The sequence below is a fragment of the Varroa jacobsoni genome, unplaced genomic scaffold (genome assembly GCF_002532875.2).
Source record: "Varroa jacobsoni isolate VJ856 unplaced genomic scaffold, vjacob_1.0 scaffold_529, whole genome shotgun sequence".
NCBI lineage: Eukaryota > Metazoa > Arthropoda > Arachnida > Mesostigmata > Varroidae > Varroa > Varroa jacobsoni.
In genome coordinates this window covers 91,645-114,528 of record NW_019213431.1, presented here as the reverse complement: position 1 = coordinate 114,528, position 22,884 = coordinate 91,645, and the positions used below count along the sequence as shown (strand labels likewise).

Here is a 22,884-nt window from a genome sequence, read left to right as displayed (position 1 = left end):
TTAGATAAACGGCGCAATAAATACTATTTATCAGTTAAGCACTCCACAAGCACAAACAGAATCGCTTCAGAGAAAGCTAGATACAATATACGGCTAACCCCGTGATGTGGGGGCACCACATACAACACCAAACGACCAGTCCTCAGACAGACTTCACCTTTATGTCATTCGATATATGCCACTCACATTTGCGCATAGTTGGATGAAGCAGAATATTATGAAAATAGATGATGAGCGAGGAAGATGGCGCTGAAGCACTCGGGTGGGCATTTGCCAATAAGTGCTGGAAATGTAACACTGACTGTAAGGCCAGTCTATTCTGGCAGCTATGTCAATACATAATGGTCACGCTCTGAAATATGTGTGTACAGAGCGAGTTACTTTTCAATTAACTAGGCTAGAATGTTGTACTCTTTTTTATTTCTCCCAACACTCTGGCAGCTTCTATACTACAGGACAGTCATATACTAGCTATTTGCGTTCCTATATGTAATTTGTCCGGCTACAGCTTGACGAAGTTAATCGCGAGCAGAATATACTAGTTGTTTTTTTAGGGCATAGAACGCCCCCAAAGAGAAAAAAAGGAAAGTGAGTGATATAAGACCAACGTTGGATATTACTTTGCTTGATCCGGGCATAGCAAGGCAGTTGAGACACGGCGATGAGATCTGGCGTTGTCACAAATAACTAGGTAACATGCTTTCGATTGTCGTGCCCATGGTCCATGAATCTCTTGAGGGACTACAGACAGCGAACTGTATTCGTTGTTTCATTTTCGACGCGTATCTTATAGTAGCAGATGCGCCTGATGTTCATTGCAAGTATTACCGTCACCTTGCCTTCGGATCTACTCGACATTGCCACCGAACTCGATTTCTCTCTAGGGCAATGCCGTTCTCTCACTTGATCGCTCTCCGGCTGGCAAGATGGCGGCTGAGGTTGAATCATGCCTCGTCCATGGCGACCATGTTTGTTGATTAAAGTTCCGGAGACTGCACGTGGAATACATGGCACGCATTTGTAACTAGTCAATACTAACTAGTGATTTTTGACCCATTTCCGCATTTTCATTATTCGGGCTGAAAGTCTACAGTTCATTACACGTGAATTCCCAGTTTTGGCCAACAGATCATTTGGACTATGGGCTCTGTTTTCATAAAAAGTCTCCTCGATTGCGGAAATGCGTTTTTGTCTTTCGGGTCCCTACATCTGATCATTTCCTCGCTGGTGTTCGATTCCCTACTTTTCGTCTTATAAACGTTTGCATCGTTCTTTTGTTTAGGGCCGCCTTTTTTCGCCAGTTTCTTGTGGATCTTTGCAGCGCGTTAACCTTGCAGAAATAAAATTTGGGCACTCAGCGTTGATGTTCGAGACTAAAAGATGTTTTGCCTTTTGAACTCTTTTTTCCTCAAGTAAATTCAATCAGTGGGAGTATTTAGCAGCTAAACTTCATCTAGCAACGGCACGCGGGTTGAAGTTTACCGAATTTCAGAGGCTTGCCGTATATAGCATCATGGTCAGAGAATATATCTAAGTATATATAATTCGAGAAAACGTGAATGGCTGTATTGTATCACTTGACACATATACATATTCGGTTAATATGCAGTCAGCTTATTAACTGCTATTTCGTTGTAAAAAGTACTCGTATAGAAATAAGTTGCACTGAATGTTGCAAATACCTTTCAGCTATATTAAGTTATATATATTGCATCAGAGACTAAATTGTTGCAGTACCATTTCAAAGAGTGGAATTCGTGTGAAGGCAATTGAAAAGATAATTCTAAGATCGGAAATCACCCAGACAGTATAGATTTTTAAAATATTGCGTTGTAAAAGCCGTCTCTGTCGCGAAAAAAAGATCATGAAGGAAATTTGGTAAAAAGTTCCCTCTCCTTTGGAACACCAACTCCCTCTCTATAAGTATTATATTTATCTAGCTTGTAGCAATAAACATACAGGTAGAGCAAGAGTCAACAGATCTTTCAAATCACCAATTAGGAAAGATACTTCCGTATTGCTCTTTCTGTGCAAGTAAAATACGAGTGATACCGCAAAAATGATATCGGAAAAAAAAAAGAATACAGTACAGAAAGTATCCACTCGCTACTTTTGTCCAGATCAGCGCCTGGCAAGACAGACGACGTTTACGTAGATGCTCCGAATCACTCGCTTTGTTGGTTTTGTATACTGCGTTCATTTCTAAATATTCAATTCAAAAACGACGGAAGGCACTCTTGGTGGCGAGACTTCCTTAGTTATCAATCGCGTTTTTCTTATTTCAGCAGAAAATTATTGCAGAGTAGAATGCGTAGTAAAATCCGTAATTAAACGTATCTATCAAAGAAGAAAGGTGCTCCCTTTTTGTGAATTGTTTGTTCTTCTGCTTGGAGTACGATTTGGGGATGTATTAACTAACATAACATGTATTGATGATTAAAAATGCTCTCGATCTGGTGACCTAGGAATGTATTAACCAGGTCAATCTGTAGAGATATAACCTCATAACTTTGACGTATCGAATGATTTTGTTATGACCCAAGGCTTTTCGAAGAACTTAATTCACACACACATATGTAGGAGCACGTTCCAACTAATTAATAAACCTTACCCTTGAACATGAAGTTATCAAATCATGTTGACTTCGTATAGCAGTCGGTAAGTAGGCGCATACGAGAATCCAAACTGTAGCATTAATAGATACAAATATGTTAGTTGTGGTACGTTTTCGTGCCTCAAAAATCTATTGCGTCCCATTGTACATCATACGCAGAAATTCAAGAAGCGACAGCTTATTGTACACGACTGTTACACGAGGCGGCCTTCTGAAACTGCTAGCCTTACACGACGCGGTGTGTCCGGGACACGGCAGGTAAGCGAATCAGATCGGGCTTGTAAAACTATCGCTGGGTAGGCCTTCCGTGGATCCGCTAATTTGAAATTCTCGGTGTCTAAGTAGGAGCTGCCTTCTTGAACAGTGATGAACAAAATGGGCTAAAGTCCATTTTCATCGTTTGTTCTGTTGACTAGAGGACTCTTTCGTGTGCCATGATCTGAAAGGCCTGTCGATAGCCCTTATGCAAAACAAGTGTTTCGTATTAAAAAAAACTATCGATATGTTCAGATTCATTGAGTACACGACAGAACAAACTCTGCCTTCAATGGACAAAGCCATAAAGCGTCCACGACCACCCCACAAAACACGCGATAGCATTATTACAGCTAAGGGCTTCCATGGAAAAAGGTGACTACGACAGGCATATATGTCGTCGTCGTCTTGACTATGAGAAATACGATTCAAGTAAATCGTGATCAAACGACATGTAATGTAAGAGGGGGTAACGAACTAATATGAACTCCCTGTGTTACTTTGATAGATAATTTTTCTTTTTTTTTATCTAGACAAACAATCCTTTAATGTGAATGCGACGCTCAGCAAACTTCGTTGTTGATTAATTAAAAATTGGCAAGTAATATATCGAATACGATTTGAAAGGATGTCAACCTGCAAAGTTAGATGTGTCAGCAAAGAAACTTTATGGACTAGGATAATGAGGCCGACGGGATTTGAGGATTTTGTTCGGTCGAGGTGCAGTACGTGTTTCTTCTGAGTCCCCGTGATAGCTTAGGGGCCCTCGTATGTACCTGTTAATCTCACGTACACATTGTGATCCAGATTCAAAACCTGGCACAGACAATTTGCACTTTGTGCTAGGAGCCAGCCGACTGGTAGAATGCTTAACGGCGATACCAGACGTAAAATTCGAAAGATAGAGGGTGTTTCCATCGAAGAAGAGATTTCGTGTCTTCTTGTGCATCATGGCGTGTTGGAGTTTTCACTGTACAAGTAGAAGGAGTTAGTAAGTCATTAAGGCCAGTTAGATAGGAAGTGCGCTGTATATCACGAGTTTATTTCCAATCATTTGGCCTGGCTGGCTCTAAGGCTGACTCAGCTGAAAATTTTGCATCTGTTTGGAGGCGGGTTCTAATCCCTGCAGGCTACAATGTTAACACTAACCGAACAATAATTTCATCAACAAGAAGACATAATGCAACAGTAATCTCCAGTGAAATTCATTTGCATTGCCTTAGTAATAACATGTATATGCGCTAGGGCTAAATCAAAGGGAAGTCGACTGGGATCTCAGACTATATTCCTTTAGTGTGTACTACAGCTATGTACAAAAGATGATGTCGCGATGAGGGTCGAGGCTTCCTCTTCTCGAGATATACACTCGCCTGAAAATGCACTTTGCTCGTTTCAAACAATGCGGTCAGCACGCGCTGTCGCAGCTATGGTATAAACTTGATGTGGTTAGTCCTTTTGACTTGGTTCCTTTGTATCTACGCCTCTATGCTTCGATACATACCATTGTTCCAGTATTGTCCCCTGGCGTTGCGCCAATGCCAAAGCACACTTTGAGGAGTGAAAAACAGGACATCGATTTGCGATTGTGCGTGTATTAAGCTGGCCTGTTTTGTACAGGACTATGCTAGATTGCTGTTCGTCGGTGATTCGTGATGGACTTTGCCGAGTCCGCTTCCGCAAGAATGTACAGTCATTGGAATAATGGCAAATTGATTGATAGCGCTAACCATTAAAGTGATCGTTACGGAAATTTATTCTGTATACTGGATCGCCCATGTAACTAGGAATCGGTGCATGTTTAAAGCAACTACGGTTTAACATTTGAAAAACATGAGTGGGTTTTGTTTGCCATACCGTCGCAATTATTATTATATTAGTATTATTTTCAAAACGTCACATACATTTTCCATCATTTACGAAAGAGTAAGATGTATATTGTATAATCAAATAAATGGGATCTGGATAGAATTGTTTTTTAACATACATCTCTCGTTTGGGGACAGATAGATAATTTCTGCAGGCGGAGAATCTATGTTCCAGATCGTTTCAACCTGAGTCCATATACAAAGACTGTCTATCTTTCAAGCTCCTAAGTTTTATTACGATCTTATTATTCGTTGGGCCAATGTTCTGCTTTACAAATGCGCATCTACGGCAATTTCGAAATGATGATATTAAATCTAGTTTCATCCGTGTCGGTCTCATTTCTGTCTAATATGTTCTTTCCCGTCACTGTTCACTTCTTCAATATTGGCTTGACCTTTCTAAAGATGTTTACTATTCCAGGAGACGCATTCTGAAGTGAAGTCAAATGGGTCTGCATTCATCTGGCTAGAATAGGACAGCGGGCAGAAACAGATATGCGGTATAGCTTCCACTTCTCAGTCGCATTTGCCTACCTGGACAGCGACTTAGTATGCCTCTGCCATTTGCCTTTGATCGTCTGTCATATATACAGTATTGTCGGCCTGGCCCGTGTCAAATCCAGGGGCTCATCTTAGGCAAGGACCTTATTCTCGGCATATGTACATGTTGCTGATACGCCGTAGGACATAAAGATCAATAATGCACGTGGCCATATCCCCTACTGACCTTCTCCTGGGCCTTCAGCAATCGTTTGATTCATATGCCAAACATAATGTTTCTAATAATTGCACATATATACATTATCTGTATGCACACTATCAACGAGAGAACAAGGAGCATTGAAGTATTCGTAAACATCGACGTGTGATACCGTATCATTTGTATTGAAAATCAATACCCTAAGCTGTTTCCCATATAGCCGCTAACAGATACCACGTATCTGGTTGAACACCAGTACTTGTGGTACAATTTTGTTTATCGAAAGAAATAAAAAGGTGACGATTGTAATCTGAAAAGAGCTTAATTTCTGAGTGTGTAGTGTACCAGTTGTCCGGTTATTGTTTTCTCCCAGTAACACTTCAAAAATCTCTACCAAACTCGGCCAATGGCTTACACTTAAATGCATAGTTCGAGTCTAGGCAGCCATTTAGAAACTTTGCAAAGCAACGTTTTTAGCTTAGACGTAGAGTTCTACCAATACACGGCACCTATATTTTGAAGTGTTTCCGAAACAGAGATTCGACAAAATACACAGTGAAAGAAGTGATGAAAATGCACCCTTAATTCTCCTACTAGTTACTAATGAATTAACTTAAATAAAATTTTTTGGGTTTAAAAAATGATTAGGACTGATCAGTACTAGATGAATAAATAAAAAAAAAAAAAACATAGGTGGTGGTACTACTATTAGTTGTTTTTACACGCATAATAAGGATAAGAAAAATTAATCTATATTTAGCACAATTCCGCTAGGATTGTTTGTGTTGTCTCTACTAAGTTCTGTTTTTCTGCAATGCGGACTGGTAGAAGAGGCCAAAAAGCCTGAAGTGGCAAACTGTACTGAACGCGCAGGCAAGGATTGGGGCCAGCGGAATTAAAACAAAAAAAAAAAAACGCGTTAAAACGTACCTTTTTTCAACTCCATAGAACAAGAAATTTCCTTACATGAATTGTGTAGCATATGCAAAAAGTTCCGTAGAAGATAACGTTGAGACCCGTTGAGTTTGATTTGACCCATTTGCTCGAAACCGGCTAGGTCTATCACACACAGTTAAGCCAGACATTATCGATTAGCGCCGAACTGAGATTATGACAATGGGCATTGGGTGACAAAACCTGAATCATAATGTTCAAGTTCGTAATTAGCCAGCTGCCATGAATATCAGTATAATTGAACAAAACCCCAGCTGTACGAAGACTGACAGAAAAAGCCTTTCTATTTATTGAAGCACGTGCACATCAGAACTGCACTTTTATATAATGACGACTGGGTTTTTAAACGGATAACAACTTGGAATAAATTCGAATAAATTTACCATACTTTAGAGCACGATAGCAGTTGCCGTTTTATCTAATTTGTCGTACATACTCGTCCATACGCCACATGTTCTATACACATGCACGTATCTTATACCCCACACCAAGCTCACGTACATACACATGCATACGCATATGAATATTCGCAAGCGATATTATTGTTATTATAACAAAGATGCTAAACGCTCGTCTGGCCTTTTCCCATTCAGCCGTTGTTCTACATAACATTAGATATTTTAACGCCGCTAAGTTACTACCAGCGGTTGCATTGCCCCGCACGCCCGTCTGTTCGTAACATATGACGGACATCGTAGCTGTCCCGGTCATCCTGTCCATCGTTTTCTCTCTTGTTCGATACTTTCCTTTTCAACTCTTTTCTCCTTCTTGCGTCTATACATTCCATACGCTACTGTCGCTCTCTAATTCTTCATTTCCCCGCCTCTTCATCTATTCACTATGATTATCCGCCCTTTAACGAGGAGCGAGGTGTATACTGGACAACAACCATTAATGCTGTTGCATTAAGATTTTCGAGACCGACAGACGTCTGTCGGCCTTGGACGCCTGAGAGTTATGTCCATTAGAAACGGGTTCGCTAGCAGACCGTGGCGTACGCCGGAACCGTTGGTGGAGGTTTGGCCAGCTAAAGTCAGAATATTGATCGTAGCGGAAAACCGTTCCAACGACAACTTACGTACAGCGTACTGCGCCGTATAGTTTGCAGCTAATGATGATTCGTTAGCGAGATGGGCCGATACTGCCAGGACACGTTGTGTTTTGCCGCTAAAAATCGAGCCCACTCGGTTCGGCTTTGGCGAGGTTTTTCTGTCTTGATCCTGCTCTTTGATTGCTTGGTTCGTTGATAGCGACCCGGGTCTTACTCGCCTATACGAATGGGCCAAACAGTACGAAGAAATATAGTGATAGAAGTAGACTCTGTGTCATATATACGCATTATAAAGTTACTCAATAGGGTCAATATTTAACTTTGATTCACGTTTATTTGATTTTACGCTAGAAAAATAATCAGAAGGACGATTTCCAGGCTAGGTATATAAGGCTGATCAGTCTGCCTCAGCAGGCAGCTGGCTGGCATTTTTCCAAGCTGTAACGGTACAGCTGACATGATTCGGGCATCATCGTCAGTACACGGGAACAACAACAGCTTCAGAAACAGTAATAACAATTGCTATACGCGGAACGTAACCTTTCTGTAATCTATTCTTCGGCTAGCCGAGTAAGTCTGTAGTATCAACGGCCGACAAAAGCTGGCACAGCGGGCAAGGCCTGCGGACAAGCGTCCAGGTGCATACGAAGCTCGTACGAAGTTAAGGATTAGACACTGCTATAGGGACATGAAAGACCCGTTTACAATATGCACCCGCAACTCTCGTATGATACAGTACACCTGCTCCCTGTCGTCCCTTCTGTTGCTGCCGCTTGTGAGGCATTCTCATTGCGTGTTCTTCCAATGAGCGCTAAGGAAAGGATCAGGTTTGAGGAGGAAAAAAAAGATGGAAATGCGGTAGCGTGTCAGTATTGTATGTAGAGTGCTATATTAGATCGGCACATCATATTACAATTGAAGTTTGCTTAACGGTAGAGCGGGCAGAGGCAGAAAAAAGAAGAACTTTACGAAAACGCCATGAGCGAAGCTTATTTGGGAACTTCGGCGTCATCACGAATGTTGTATATGAGGATCACGAAGGTAAGAACTACTGTTGCTGTTACAGGAAACATCACTGAGGGGCATAGGGTCGTAACTGCAAGTTATATACTCGAAGGACATAGGCAACACTTCGTTGCAGCTTGCCAATCGAAGGCCGTTTGGATTTGCGTCCGTTATTGCAGGAAAATGTTGAGTACTTTACTAGCGAGTGGTTGCTAGATAAGTACTACAAATCGTTAATATAAATAGGGTTCATTTGAAAAACGCTGATTTCAATATAATTACGTTAAAAGTTATAAGAAGTGATATATGAGTTGGACTTGAATATCAAAATAGAAAATATAATAATCGAAATTGTGGCACACTACCTTAACTAAGGCATATTTTCCTCAGTTGCACAAAGATATTTATTACAGATTACTCCATATACTCTTCCATATGCTACTATCTACAAACGAACGCGTATTCAAAACTGACAGTAAAAAAAATCGACTGGAAAAAAATATCGGATATTGATATTGGGACTTATATTATGTGTGGAATAGTTTTTAATATTATAAATTGGTCATTCGTGAACCATTTTTTTTTATGAGTCACCAATGTCATGAACGTTACGTTGAACCGATTTTAGCCCACCAACCCTTCACTGTTCCCAATAAATGCAGCTTTGCCTTACTCACACATAACAATACGACGTGGGTTACAGTATTCTCAGCACGATAACGCTGATAGCTATTTATTACACATAAAACATACCGAGTGCATACTATACAGGTGACTCACTCCTTGCATCCTTCCTACGATTTTCCATATTCACGTTCAACTGTCTGTACCGGCTAGATACCGCACGCTACCACCATGGCCACTGCTTCAGTTGCCTCATACTGGCCACAGTACGTAACTGGGCAACAACAAACGCACGGCTCGGCCTTTGGGCCCCGCCGCTTTTAATTTCCACTACTTCGTATATATATATATATATAGGCGTATATATATATACAATATACGGCGTATATTGGGTATTAGCAGTAGATTCCTTGTTGGACGCCCAGGCGACAGCCTGGGCGTCCAACAAGGAACACCGCGCGAACATGGCTTGAATAAAGTGTTACAAATGTAGATACGAATGAATCAGCGCGGCCCTGAGGCATGTATCTGCAGATAGATAAGTCGTTACCAGCAGAGCGCCGCTACCGGACTACCGAAATTGTCGTACGGACGAGTCGCATTAAGCGTTGGCTTGGGCTGCATTGGGTGGGGTGTTTCGTAGCCAAATAGGAAAAGATGAAAGAGTACAAACAGCTAGCGTCTAGCAAGGGTGATGCATCGGTGAAACGGTGAAGTGTTAATTTGCTCGATGAACGGATAGACCGTGGGGTTCGACAGCATGTCGCAAGCGTACTAGTAAATATTCACACGGCGATAGGGTGAAGCCAGTAGTTTTCTGATAGAAAGCGGAAAAAGGATTTGCGGTTACGACACGAGCCAAAACTCCCCTGAAAGAGAGAAGACGCTAAACACAATGTATATAATATGCAAGTAAGACGAAAGGCAGGATCTGGCTGGAATCAAATAGAGTTTCTTAGCCGAGAGTGCTGACATTCGCAGCAATGTTTGGGGACACCATCTCTATAACCTTATAGCAATGCGACTCCTATATGGTTTTCCGTGCGTCTGAAACTGCTGTACCTATGTCTCTGTCGGTGTATGGTCGTTGACTAATCAGTTGCGTTTTGCATGAATATCCGTAAATAAAGAAAGGATTTTCTGAACGGCTCCTTAAATGTCCACACGCGCCCAGTAGCCTAGTCCGATTCATTTGCTCAATTTATAATCTTCATTTTATTCGTTACCTTTAATCTTGCTACGCTGCTATTGTGCACCGATAGCAACAAATCTCATTGTTCACAACAAAGACAGCTCCTGCTGAAGCACGCTGATCTTCACCTGACCGACTTTCAAAATATTGTCAGCGTTTCTTTACCTAGTTGCTCCTACACGACGTTAAATAGCGCCCAAGGTGGCCATTTTACTTGTTACTACTATCTACTTTGCCTACTCCAACGTAACGTCCAACTTCCTCTAGTCCAACAATCTATGCATTTCGATTTTTAAACTGGGCATAGCGACGAAGATTCGACTAGAGAAGAGGAAAAATAAAAACGTAAATAAGCTTTTAAGTGCGATTCAGGCAGCTAAAGACGACTTTATCAAAGTTACTAAGTATGCTTGAGCAAAATTACTCGACTGAGACGACAGGCTAAATATGGGAGCAGCATCTGGCCGGAGTCACGGGAACTTCCGTCAGTTGTCTCACTGTTCCTCGAGTGATCGCAAGCTTCATTCAGAGTAGCGTTTAGACACAGAAATGACTTATTAAGGTTCAAAGTGTCTACAACAAAGGGAAGATAAAGCAATAATGACTCTTCGATCTCACATAACGTATCAACACTGATACTAAATAGCAGCAACGGTAGTTTAAGGTTGAAAATGGAACGATCGAAAGCACCTATTCCGGCTAGCACTCAAAAACGTACGTGTTCGACAATTCGAAATCGAACGTGGTACGCATTTTGAGTGGCTGTTAAACTTGAATCATTCTACCCTCGATTCGCAGTTAGGAAAAATCCGATCCCAAACCTTTAATTTTCCCAAAAGGGCGCGACTGCTTCGAAACAAGGGCGCATAAAAGGGACCGTTTGTGACAGCGAACCATGCCAAGGCGAAAGATCTTGGGCAGTACTTGATACATGAGGAGTAGAAACAAAATCGAAAAGCGATACAGAACAGACCCTGACATCGCACAAAAAGTGTCCCCATGAAAGCAAGGTAGTGGAGACGGCAAGATCGGAATAAGGAGGAAGACTGAGTGGGCAATGGCAATGTTTGTCCAAGCTACTGACGAAACTGTGGCACAGTTCTTGATCCGAGTGTGCGGCTAGCGATCTGTTCTCACCTCTTTTTTCAGCCACTCTTTGTCGCTTCCTCAGTCATGGGATGAAACGAAGAAAGAAATAAGTGGGGTATCACGGAGCATCTGCTCACCCTCTTCATATGCGGTTTTTTATTTTTTTATTAGAGAATCAGCGCTCGAGGAGTTTAGCCGACGACGTCGCGGGCTTTAGTGAACGTTCGGTCGCATCTGCGAGCATCAATTGATTGGGGGGGCATTCGTTTACTGGGCTTCACGTTGATTTCTACTGCCCTGGTGATTTTGATCCAGGAAGTTTTAGTAACTGTGTCACGATGAAACAGGGCAGAGTGTTGCGCCAACTCATGGAACCGACGAGGATGGCAGTGATGAGGAGTATCTAGCTGATGGTTGATAATCATGTAGAACTTGGCAACTCTTCAAGTTAACGAACCCTGTTAGGTTCGTTAAATTTCGAGCTTATCTTATTTCTCTGTTTAGCGCGGAATATATAGGAAGTGTTTCTCTACTATATTGGATCATACTGTTTTGCAAATATTCAGCTATGCGTAAATGTATCAAGCGTTTATTCATTGATAAATAAATAATCATATTTAAAAGCCGTATTTAATACAGTTTGTCTCAAAGGGATGTTTAGCTCTACTGGATAGAGGAATTAAAAATCTTAAGCTATCCTTCTAAAGCTAGCGACCTTTCTCACTTCTCTTAACTGTGTTCCGTATTCAACGCGCACTTAGCAACAGAGGCTATTAAAATTGCCGAAACTACAATTCAAGCAGCTGCTGTCCAACCATCTCATACCACTAAAGCCGTTTGCGCTTTTGACTTAAATCGAAATTTAACCGGCAAAACCCCGGAACGCTACCAATTCCTGCAGTCGTTTAGCTTTCACAAAAGTTTTTCCTCTTGCTAGGTAAGTGGCATCATACCTGCCAGTGTTGAATCTCAAAGCCATTATTCTTGCTTCGCCGATACCCTCCTACGCTTGTGCATGAACAAGCCAATCGAATTCAACGAATCATCTAACAACACACCTTTCATCGCGTTTGAATGATGTTTATCGCTCGTGTGCGGTGCTGGATAGAATTTTCATCCGCCAGTGTAGCATAGAACCAATGTATAGAACGGCATTGCTACACAGGTGCTGATCCGGCCGGCCGGCCAACCAGCCAGCAGGTAATTTTATGGAAACGAGCGAACTGCTCGTCAAAGTGCCTGGCAATTGTCAGCTGCAGATGCGGCTCTACAGGTTAGGAACAGGTGACTTTGCCTCGGGCAGCTCGAACACGGCTAGTTACTGACAATTACGCATTATTCGGATAGCACGGTTGCACGCTAATCATACTGGTCTTCTGGCCTTCTGTGTCTATAAATCCTCAAAAATCCATTATAGGACACAGAATAGTTATGTAGTATTGTGCCTATCAGGTAGACTTTGAGATTTAGCAGTAGCAGTAAGATTTGCTGTTGATGCTACAGTTGCGCCAATGCGAATTTGTCGAAGCGAACTGGATTATGCTGCGCATGACGTACCTATGACGTTTGTACGTCGCTCATGTACAACACGTCGAGTGTCGCTTCTGAAAGCCGTCCAGCGAATCTACTCCGTCAGGGACCAGCAAACAGAAATTTTGGGCTTAAGCGATATTCTAGCCCAGCTGACTGCACTGGGTTTTAGTCGAACATCATTCGCCGTGTAACCATGAGCGAGTTAACGGCTCGAGTGACTCGAATGATTGACCAATTTAGGAAGATGATTCTGGAGTGGAGGAGAGTGTCTAGAAAACACTTATACTTGGATTTCCTTTCTTGTGCGGTTTACAGCTGCTTTTCGTCATTGCCGAGCCATATGAGGGTATTCATAATAAAGTTGTACTGATGTAAACAGACAGTTAGCGAAATAGCAGCTACAACCTGGGCGCCGTGAACGCTCGTGATTCAAGCATAATGACCACATATATATATATATATATGAGGAAAAACTCATGTTTTAACAAAGAGCATATTTGAAACCTGGAAGTTATCTTCTGCACTAAACCTGCTAACGTTTCTTATATACCAATCCCAATCTCGCATGTTGGTAAAAACGTTTTTAAAACGAAGCGTAAATTTGAAGGACGTTTCGAATAACATTTTAATATGCATAATTTGTGAAAAAAAAAAAAATGAAAACGATCAAATTGATGATAGTAATAGGTTTGATGTTAAAGGATGAAGACAGTTAGGAGACACAAATATTAATAATAAAAAAAAAAAAAAAAGAGTGCTTTTTAGAATGGATTACTAGGTGAAGTACTACGTTATCTATAAATACCGGCTTATTTAATGAAGACTTCCACATGGCAGTAACGGTACCGGAAACCCGCTGTTCCTAGTAGTGCATATCTATTGACAAATTTTCATATTATTCATAACAAATATAATGCTCATGACATAATGGCCCCCAAATATACTCATTCAGTAGTAATATTTATAATTCAAGCAAGGGATCGTCAAATTGTCACCTATGAGAAACTATCGAAGAAACCGGCTTAGCCCTACTTGTTTCGTACGAAAATTAGACCCGGTATCGATTCGATCGGTGGTACGCCGAACTCAGATCCATACTCTGGCCTATGTTGTTCACATATCTATGAACTACTTAGTGGCTGCAAAGAAAAAAACTTACCAATAACCACTGAAGTAATTAAACAGAGCTACACTTCCCGTTTGCACAGGGATTTCTGATGCTTCTACCAAGTGCAATGTCTTTCTGGGCGAGAACCTACCTGGGGGCTGAGTGGGTGCAGTGGAAGATCGGGCTAAGTGCCGGCGGAAAAGGGAGTGCCTGTGTAAAGGAGCAGGGGTGAAGTTAGGCCGGTGCAGGCAGTAGGGAAGAAAAGTAGGTCCCCCTTTGCTTAGATGAAGGCTCCTATGAGACGCAGTGCTGCAGTTGGGTACAGCTCAAGGAGATAATAGTTAGGAGTGGTAATGGCAGGCAGGAGTGCTCGTCGTTCTCCAAGCTGGCGGTCGCCCAGAGGAATTAAGCGCATAGTCTGAAACGGAGGAGCAGTAGTCCTGGTAGCATTGTTCAACGGTGTGGTGAGTACTTGGAATAGAATAACACATTTATCTCACTTGCTTTGCTGCTTACTTGAAGAGCTGTCTGGTAGGCGAAAACTCCTTGAGAAGCAGCCCGTCCTACGACGTGCGACTGTCGATCTCAGTTCCGGCTCTCAGTTGCCGCATGTCTCAGCAGAAACAGCAGCTATATCTGTTACAGGGCGCGCTGCTAGGCATGGGAGGATGTGCGGTTCGGCAACCGCGAAGACAAGTTACTGTTGCAGCAGAAAAGTACAAGACTCGCGGAAAAGGGAACACAAAAAGGACATGAGGTGAATAAGATTTCTTGTGAACATTAAAACAGATGAACGCTCCATCGAGATTCGGATGAGGTTCAGCTGGAGTTTCGAGTCGGACGATAGCTTTTGTTTGACACGGCCTTATCGTTAGCTCAGGGCACCTCGCTTATGTTGAAGCGGCTGAAGTGCGGGCCGGGTGAGTCAGCATTGAGGTGCGATGTTCAGCAAAAGGGGCCGAAGGGCCAGGCAGCATATGTAGCGAACAGGGCAAATGATAGAGAGCAAAGGTTGGTGAGACAATGAAGCAAATGGACAAAAAAGCGAACAACAGCAATACAGGCGCGACTAAGCGATGTGCGGCCATGGCCAGGCATAGCAAAAGTTGGCAATGACGACATATTGAAGGTAATCAGGAACAGCACTCCGGCTTGGATGGGTTCCACCTTTGTAAGGACAATGCTGAAGGTAAAGTGAGGAGCTAAAGTGAGGTTAGGTAGTAACTCTCCGCAATGGGGTGAGGCGCACTCTATGAGGAGGATCCACGAATGCGGACCATCCACAATGGCAGAGCAAGGTGGAGGAAAAACGCAGGTTCCGGGAAATGTGGAAGCCCAAGAACGAGAGCGATGGGGCAATGGACGAATAGAACACAAATTGAAGAAGCAACAGATCTAGGAACAAGAAGTGGCTTTTGTTAAGGCAACCGCGCAAGAGGAACCAGATAGACAAAACAGCCTATGCATAGGTAGTCTCGATGGACATGGATTACTTAACCGCAAAGCGTTAGGGGAAACGCCCAAAAAGATCGTCGCAGGCTTCCACCACTACTAACTACTGCTACAGCCATTACTCGTAAGGCGATCGTAAGGATGCATCAAGGCGTTTTCTGCTGAAAGTTGTGGCATAGACAGTACTGCGGCCCATCCTTCACTCACCCACTGTAAGGGACAGCGGTTGGAGCAGCAGACCGAAGTGTAACTCCAGTTCAACGATCCCGTGTTGAATACGCGAACGGCGTAGCACTTTTACAAAAAGTACTGCAGACTTTCACAATGGCGAGCAGCGCTAGACCCTTGTACAGTGTGAACTAGGTGCTCGGAAATGGCATGGAGGTGAAGACTTAACAGGGTGGCAGAAATAGCAGGCGAGCAAACCTCAACGAAGCATGCGGTCGGTCGTCTTTTTCCGACCTACTTGCGTCTGACAGGAAGCAGATCGACCTCTTGTAGCTGCGGTTGTGGCTGATGCTACTGAAACTGAGTAATCGCCCAACCAGCGAGCTCGTTGCTTCTTCGCCCAATATAACTTAGCCACAGGTGTTCCTTTTCGACGAAGGCGGTCGCAGTCTCAGGCGTATGGGCACATTGTATTTGTCTGACGATTGCCACGAAAGGACAATGGCTAACTAACGTGGGTGACTGAATCGACAGACACTTGGCCCGATTTCTTCTCAATACTCGCCTTCGTCAACCTCAACTTTTCCTACGCTACTAAGGAAGACGAGGTCCCGGCGAAGCAGGCTGAGGTTCCTGTTGAAGAGACACAGGTTCACAAAACAGACCTGGAAGAGAAAAGAGGAGAAAAATTGCAACAACGAAGTGGCAGTCGGCGACCGACCAGCCCTTCGTCTAATCGAGGTTTAGCCACATACTCCTAATGGCCCTTAAGCCGGTCGGCTTATGGACGAAAAAAGGGATACAACGGGCACCTATTGGGATTATCCACCCCACCAAAGGAACGAAAGGGACCGCAAAGTCTGCGCTGGCGACTAAGATAGAACTAAATTGGCGCTACTTGCTAAGGCCGATATACCTAACGTACATAAAACAATGGCACAGAAAGAGAGAAAGGGCCTGCGGGAGGCATATATGGCAGTTCGAGACGTCATGACAAAAGAATGACAAAAAAGTGAACCGAGGAAGGCCAAAAGGACAATAGAATCGTGAGATAGAAAAGAACATCTGCGTGCATGAGAGGTGGGAATGGAAAAGAACCCAGTGACTTTGAGGGCTACAAGCCAGAAGTGTCCCGAGAAGTAAGGGATGGCTGCCTCCAGGGACATGAGACAAGCAGCGGGACTGACGCGTGCCAAGTATATATTAATGGAACATGGAGACGAACGTAAAGGTAGATTTTGGTGGTACTCTGTCTAACTTGGGCATCGGTAGGCGTTAGTATGTGTATACGCGCATGCGAACGTGAGTGAATTCTCACATGGTTTCTCGTTTGAACATATGGTTTTACCGAAAATCGAATATAGAGCATTGGGGTGAATTGCTCTTCCGATAAGAAGGCAGATCAGTTAACCAAAAGGATTGACCAGTACATAGCTTAGTAATGTCATTAGCGGAATAGATAATAGTGACCTTGTTTGCACAATTGCTCCTTATATTTAATGACGCTGACGACGACGACGACGAAGAGATCAATACACCCATCCTAATAAAATGGACAAGCCACTACGGCTTAGGGCTACTGCATATTGGCAAAAACGACTTATTTCGATGGTATTAATTCCGTACTGGGTTGACAGTCTCTTACCCAGTCACCTTTAACATATACCAATCACCAAGCAATCTGTATTCCATTAGCTTAGAACGTTAATTTGTGAGAAAACCACCGCATATATGTGCATTATCGTAAAAATGATGTCTGAAGCAATCCTTAATGGCAGTAGCAGACGTAAAACTCGGAACATTTATCTTAGATGAGTGACGCTCGATAATTCAAAGATCGGCCGTAATATGGTTTGAAATCAAACCTCATTCACTATTGAAGAATGAACACGTTATTGATATAATTTCAATACAATGATTCTCTGCATTTCTATCTAAGAAGGCAGAAACCTTCTTCTTTAGATATTGTCATTTATTCAGTTACTTGCTATATTAAGAGTCTAAAATCGCAAAAACCAAGGACACGGTATCTATCTAGATATCTAGAATACCTCATAACACCTATTCGTACGCCTGGGCCAGTCACTATAAGCGACGCTGAACGTGACGAGTCGAAGTCTATGACGTTTGCTATACTAAATCTAAAATCAACACTTGTCAGCTTTTTGATAGCTAGCAAAATTGTTCTTATGATTTTGTCATTAATTTCGATGTTATACTGTGAAGGCTCTAAATGCGTCCAGGCGGAAGTGACGATAATTCTTCTTCTTCCAATATCATAGTCTTTTGCACCGGACGAAAATTAGCAGTCCTGGTTTAAGCGGTTCGTACTTCTGCAGACCATGAAAGAAATCAAGTGTTGTCAAAGCAAGAGCACGAAGAATCATTAATTTTTCGTATTTGGCTCGTTGCTACCAACGCTGTACCGATGATGGTACAGCCATTACTTTCTCGGTCAAGAACAACTCAAATTTGTCCGCTTTTCAGCTACCTGATTCTAATACGTTAGCTTAGACGTTTAAACTTCTACATGTTCACATATATGCAGCTAGCACTAACGTACGTTGAACATTGCCCCTATTATAGCACCGTTACTAACAACAGACATACTGGCATCGATCGTTATGTTGCAGAAGGCACAGAAACGCATGGACATGCTTCACAGAGATGGCCTTTATAGCCCTATCTCTAATGGTTGCATATAGCCCATTTTTTGTACTATGAACAGACCCATGGGAACTTCTTTAATTATGCGATGAAATCACGACAAGTTGCAACTTGAAGCGCCATTAGAAGCTGCGGTATGTGGCGCATTCGTTTTTAGTACTCCAACTTTGATATGTTCTTTGAAGTGCCCGTTGAATTTAAGAAATAGATGTCATATAGGAGGAACATAAAATATCCAACTGAAATCTAAGTATAGCCAAAGCTGGAACGACATCTACAGGTATTATAAAGACAAAAAAAACACATAGTATATGCTTCCGCACAACTTGCAATTGCGAAAACTTCATAGTGAAATTAGAGATAGCTCTATGAATCTACCTGAATTTGTCACCTTCATAAATGACCTCATATATCAGAAGCAACAAAAACACAGCCCTAACGAAAAAAACATTATTTTGACTTCATATATACTATAGTAGCTATAGACACACACGGTAAGTTTTTCTACATAGCACATCAGCATAAATGGATCTCCCGGTTGTTTTTTAAGCTCAAGCGGATGAAACGCCCGAGGTGCCCTGCCCTTAGGGTGACTCATACAATACGAGAACTCCTAAGCCCATGAGGCTCACATCTTTTTGCCCTGCCCTCTATGCCCATATAAATATACCCCATCAACATATCTTCTTGTTCAGTTCCTAGTCCCTGTCGTACTATGTGTGTGCTCTGGAGTATGCCGAATCCACCCGACTGTATTCGGCCTGTGCATAAGCGCGTACCGCATCAACCGTTTGCTATGTCGCCCTTTTGTATCATGTGATTGCACAGCTGCTTCAAATTGTCTCATCATTTCGTTTTCGGTCCACGAAGTCTCGCCCACATGGCAACGCAAAACAACGAAATAGGTGGAGGGCAACGGGGGACAAAGGGGAATCGGGACCGTAATCGTTTTTCTCAAGCTCTGGGTCACTGCGTTTACTTAGAATGTGCTCTTATTTTTCCATTTACCTTCAGCGAAACGCGTTTTTTTTTTGCATATCAAATGCTTGTTAGAGTCTTTGATATTGCTTTGGGCGGGGCAGTCCCGATGCTGCTTGACTTGTTTTGATGACTGGTACAATTATTAATGACGTCTGTTTTGCGCAGAGAGGCAGTTCGACGTAAGTGGCTATTCGCTGTCGCGAAAAGCGCATTGTCTAATTTATAAGTACGACGTTTGAAATCATTCGATCAGAAACCCGCTTTGGATATTGCACGTACGTGCACGCAAAAACAATGATGCTTATGACACTTCTCGAAAGACACACACCGTTACGCACGCCAATATTAAACGACTGTGAAAAATCTAAACATTTCCAGAACTTTTGCAGTGGCTTAGTAATATGCTATTGCAATACTTTAGTCTTTAGAATAGTCTAAATCAACAGAAACGTGCAGTATCAAGTTAATTCGCTTTCACTCAGCCTAATTTAATTCGTTTTATCTGAGTTGCTTCAAAAACTCAGCTGCATCGTTTACTTCAGTTTAGCCCCGTATCATCCATATGAGCTGAAAACACTCAGCTCTGTAACATGTATACACAGATACGTACGCGCAGAATCTCATAGATTATCACACCGCGGTCAGCTAGGCCATAGGAATCGATTACGGTTATTTGCTGCTGGTTACGGAGTTATAGTAATTAGATGTATATGAGAGCATTGCTCGCCATATCCAGCGAACCCCCATGGGTTTTTTTCTACAATGGAGTTCGTACGCGCCCTTCACTTGGCGCATTCGACTCATCGCCATGCTCGATTTCTGTTTAGTAGGATTTAGTTGGCTAAGCAAATTGGCAAAAACAGCTCGGCCATCGCCGGCTGCCGATAGACCGCATGCTCGTGCACTCCCTTGCCATTACTATATAACATCATCATGATACGACAAATGAGGGATGACTTTAGAACCGGGCAAACATTATTAACTTTTTTTTCGGCAGCTTTGTGGAAGTAGAATAAAGTTCTCGACTGTCGCTGCTATTGCCGTTACTGGAGGCTTTGGCGGTAACTCGTCCTCGGGCTGCCAAGGCTTAGATTAAAAAGGTTTTCATTATTGTGCCTAGTTTTAACCCGACCAGAACGGAAGCAAGAACGCTACACACTGAGCTGGCGAGACATTTTCGCGTGGTTCGCGACGAACTTCGTCTTCGCTGACTGCTCTTATATATAGAGTATACGGGGCTATGCGGTCAGGAGACTGCCTCACTAATAGCTGCAGGCTGGTAACCATAGTACTAACTAAAGCACCCAAACCTGAGGACACGCTGTTGGCAACGAGCATAGCGCTCCGTCATGTTATCTTTCCCGTGAAGCAGGCGATGGGCTTGTTCTCGTCGTTGTTGGCACCAAGACGGCAAACGCCAGCGGACGCCAGCACTTGGCTCTTTTACGGGCGGTGGTTATATCAGGAGCAACAGTAGCTGTCGGCAAGAGGAAGCGTAGGAGGGAAGAGAAGCCGGCTACGAGAGGGTCTGATGGTGAAATAAACGTAATTACCAGATGCGATTCCTCACGGGTAGCGAGGCGGCGGCGAACTCGAAAGGAAACGTAGAGCCTTGATCATCCCAAGCCTTTGCCCTGTTCCTTTGTAGGGAAACTGTGTGAAAACGACTAGGGAGGGCCAGCAAATGGAGAGTGGCCACTGCCTAAGTATCGTACTTTTGGTAATGCTACAACGCTTGTCCCTAGTAAGGCCCAACAGCGACCTGGATATTACAGTTCCATGGGTTGAATTAGAAATGGAACCACGATGACCGTGCATATCCTGATATTCGATACGTCGTTTAACGGATTAATAGATATCATGACTTTCTTCTGAAGTGATCCTCTGCAGGGGTGTAGATCTATTTTCTGAAATTTTCTGAAAAGAAAATCTGATTTTTCCGAAGTTTGACAACGACTAATGCGGACGAGGTCGAAAGTTTATTTCGTTAGCAATTAATTGAATCGGAACAAGAGTGAACGCAAACTAACATTCCTCTAAGAAAAATATCTTGTATTTGCTGTGAAGACTTAAAAATAACTTCTCCATTCAAGCGTATTACAGTATATTATAGACGTATCGTTGAAAATGTCCTAATTAGAAATATTGTAATTAATTTTCGCTTTAAGACACTTTTTATTAACATAAAGAAGACCAAATACATATAGCGAGTCAGCGACTTGTTCAAATTATACAAAAATCATATTGTACAACAGACCTTACGAGTTTTTTTCTTTATCTTGATCTAATCAGTATTCTAACTACCGTATTGATCAACATCTGCTTATCTAGTTAGCCAATGGCCAACAACCGAATCAACCTCGGTCAAGCGGTGCGACTTAACCAGACGCGTAAAAATCCAGCTGTAAAATTTGGTCCTTTCACAATGTTTGCCCCGTTGTTTCACACAGTGTACACATTCGCCGCATTCTACTCGGTCCTATATGGGTCCTAACGAGGGCAAATAATGTTAGCATAAGACACGCCCTCGAAAGAGAGAGAGAGAGAGAGAGAAAAGGCGAATCCGCACACACAAAAACAAACAATGTAACAACATTAAACGTTAAATCTACGGGCAGTCTAGTGACCAAGCCTTTCATATCCAGGGTTAGTCGTCAAAGAGGGCTTCAGTTGAGTCCACCATCGGCATACCCAACGAATTTGAAAGCTTCCATATTCTCTAGCGAAGCACTATATTTATCCTGCTAACATATCTATGTATTTATTATATACGAGAAGCCCTTCGCATATGAACAGTTTTTTTATACACTAACAAGGACTGACTGAATGGCGCCATAATGATGGATGTTCATGCGAAGGTGCAATGGTAACTCAAGCGAATAATCCCAACCGAGATCAATTGTGTTATGAACGGTATGGTGTTAGGACATAGGCTTAGCTGCTAGGACGTATTATAGACAGTAAACGATATAATTAGTAGGCAGACATGGTGTTTTACGAGTAGAAGCTTCGTGTACGTTTTTATTTTGTTGTACATGTTACACGGAAATTCATGCGATACGTTTATAAAAATAGCTAGAGGATCTCATGTATCTCAGATAGCCAAACATTTCTAAACAAAACATGTACCCGTTTACTGTCGGCGGTTCGACACCGTTAATGTAGGTGCAAAGGACAACTTAATTTCGAATAACGTAAAAGAGACTAAAGCATCATTTTATAGTAACTAATAGACACCATGCCAAGTGCACGTTAGAAATAAGTACTGAATAAATCCACGCTACTTACTGTTAAGCACCGCATCAAGGGGTGGGCAAGCGTAAACTGTACAATGATATAATTAAAATGACGATCTCTATTTTAACTGTTTGTCACTACAGACCGCCTGTAACAATAATGACATCACTATTTGATTATTGCACTTAAAACGTGTTTACGTGCCGATACGGATATATCCGTATAGCTCCGATTAGCTCGGATAACCCGATAGCCCCGGGATTCACTGCACGATATACAAATGGTTTCAGTGCGCTAAGGGTGCATAGTTCGAGTTAGAGATAATGACGTATTTCACAACCTATATTCGTCCTGCACGGAAAACTCACATTAGAGAATGCAATTAAATT

The 22,884-nt window shown here is 42.5% G+C and overlaps 1 long non-coding RNA gene across 1 annotated transcript; it reads right to left on the bottom strand.

The window, feature by feature from the left end:
* Positions 1-7,445: 7,445 nt before the first annotated feature.
* On the bottom strand, positions 7,446-14,659 carry LOC111261180 (uncharacterized). Its single transcript, XR_002680829.2, has 3 exons — positions 14,507-14,659; positions 14,142-14,408; positions 7,446-7,657 (listed from the first exon to the last, which is right to left on the bottom strand). It is a non-coding gene; the product is annotated as an uncharacterized LOC111261180 (long non-coding RNA).
* Positions 14,660-22,884: the final 8,225 nt, after the last annotated feature.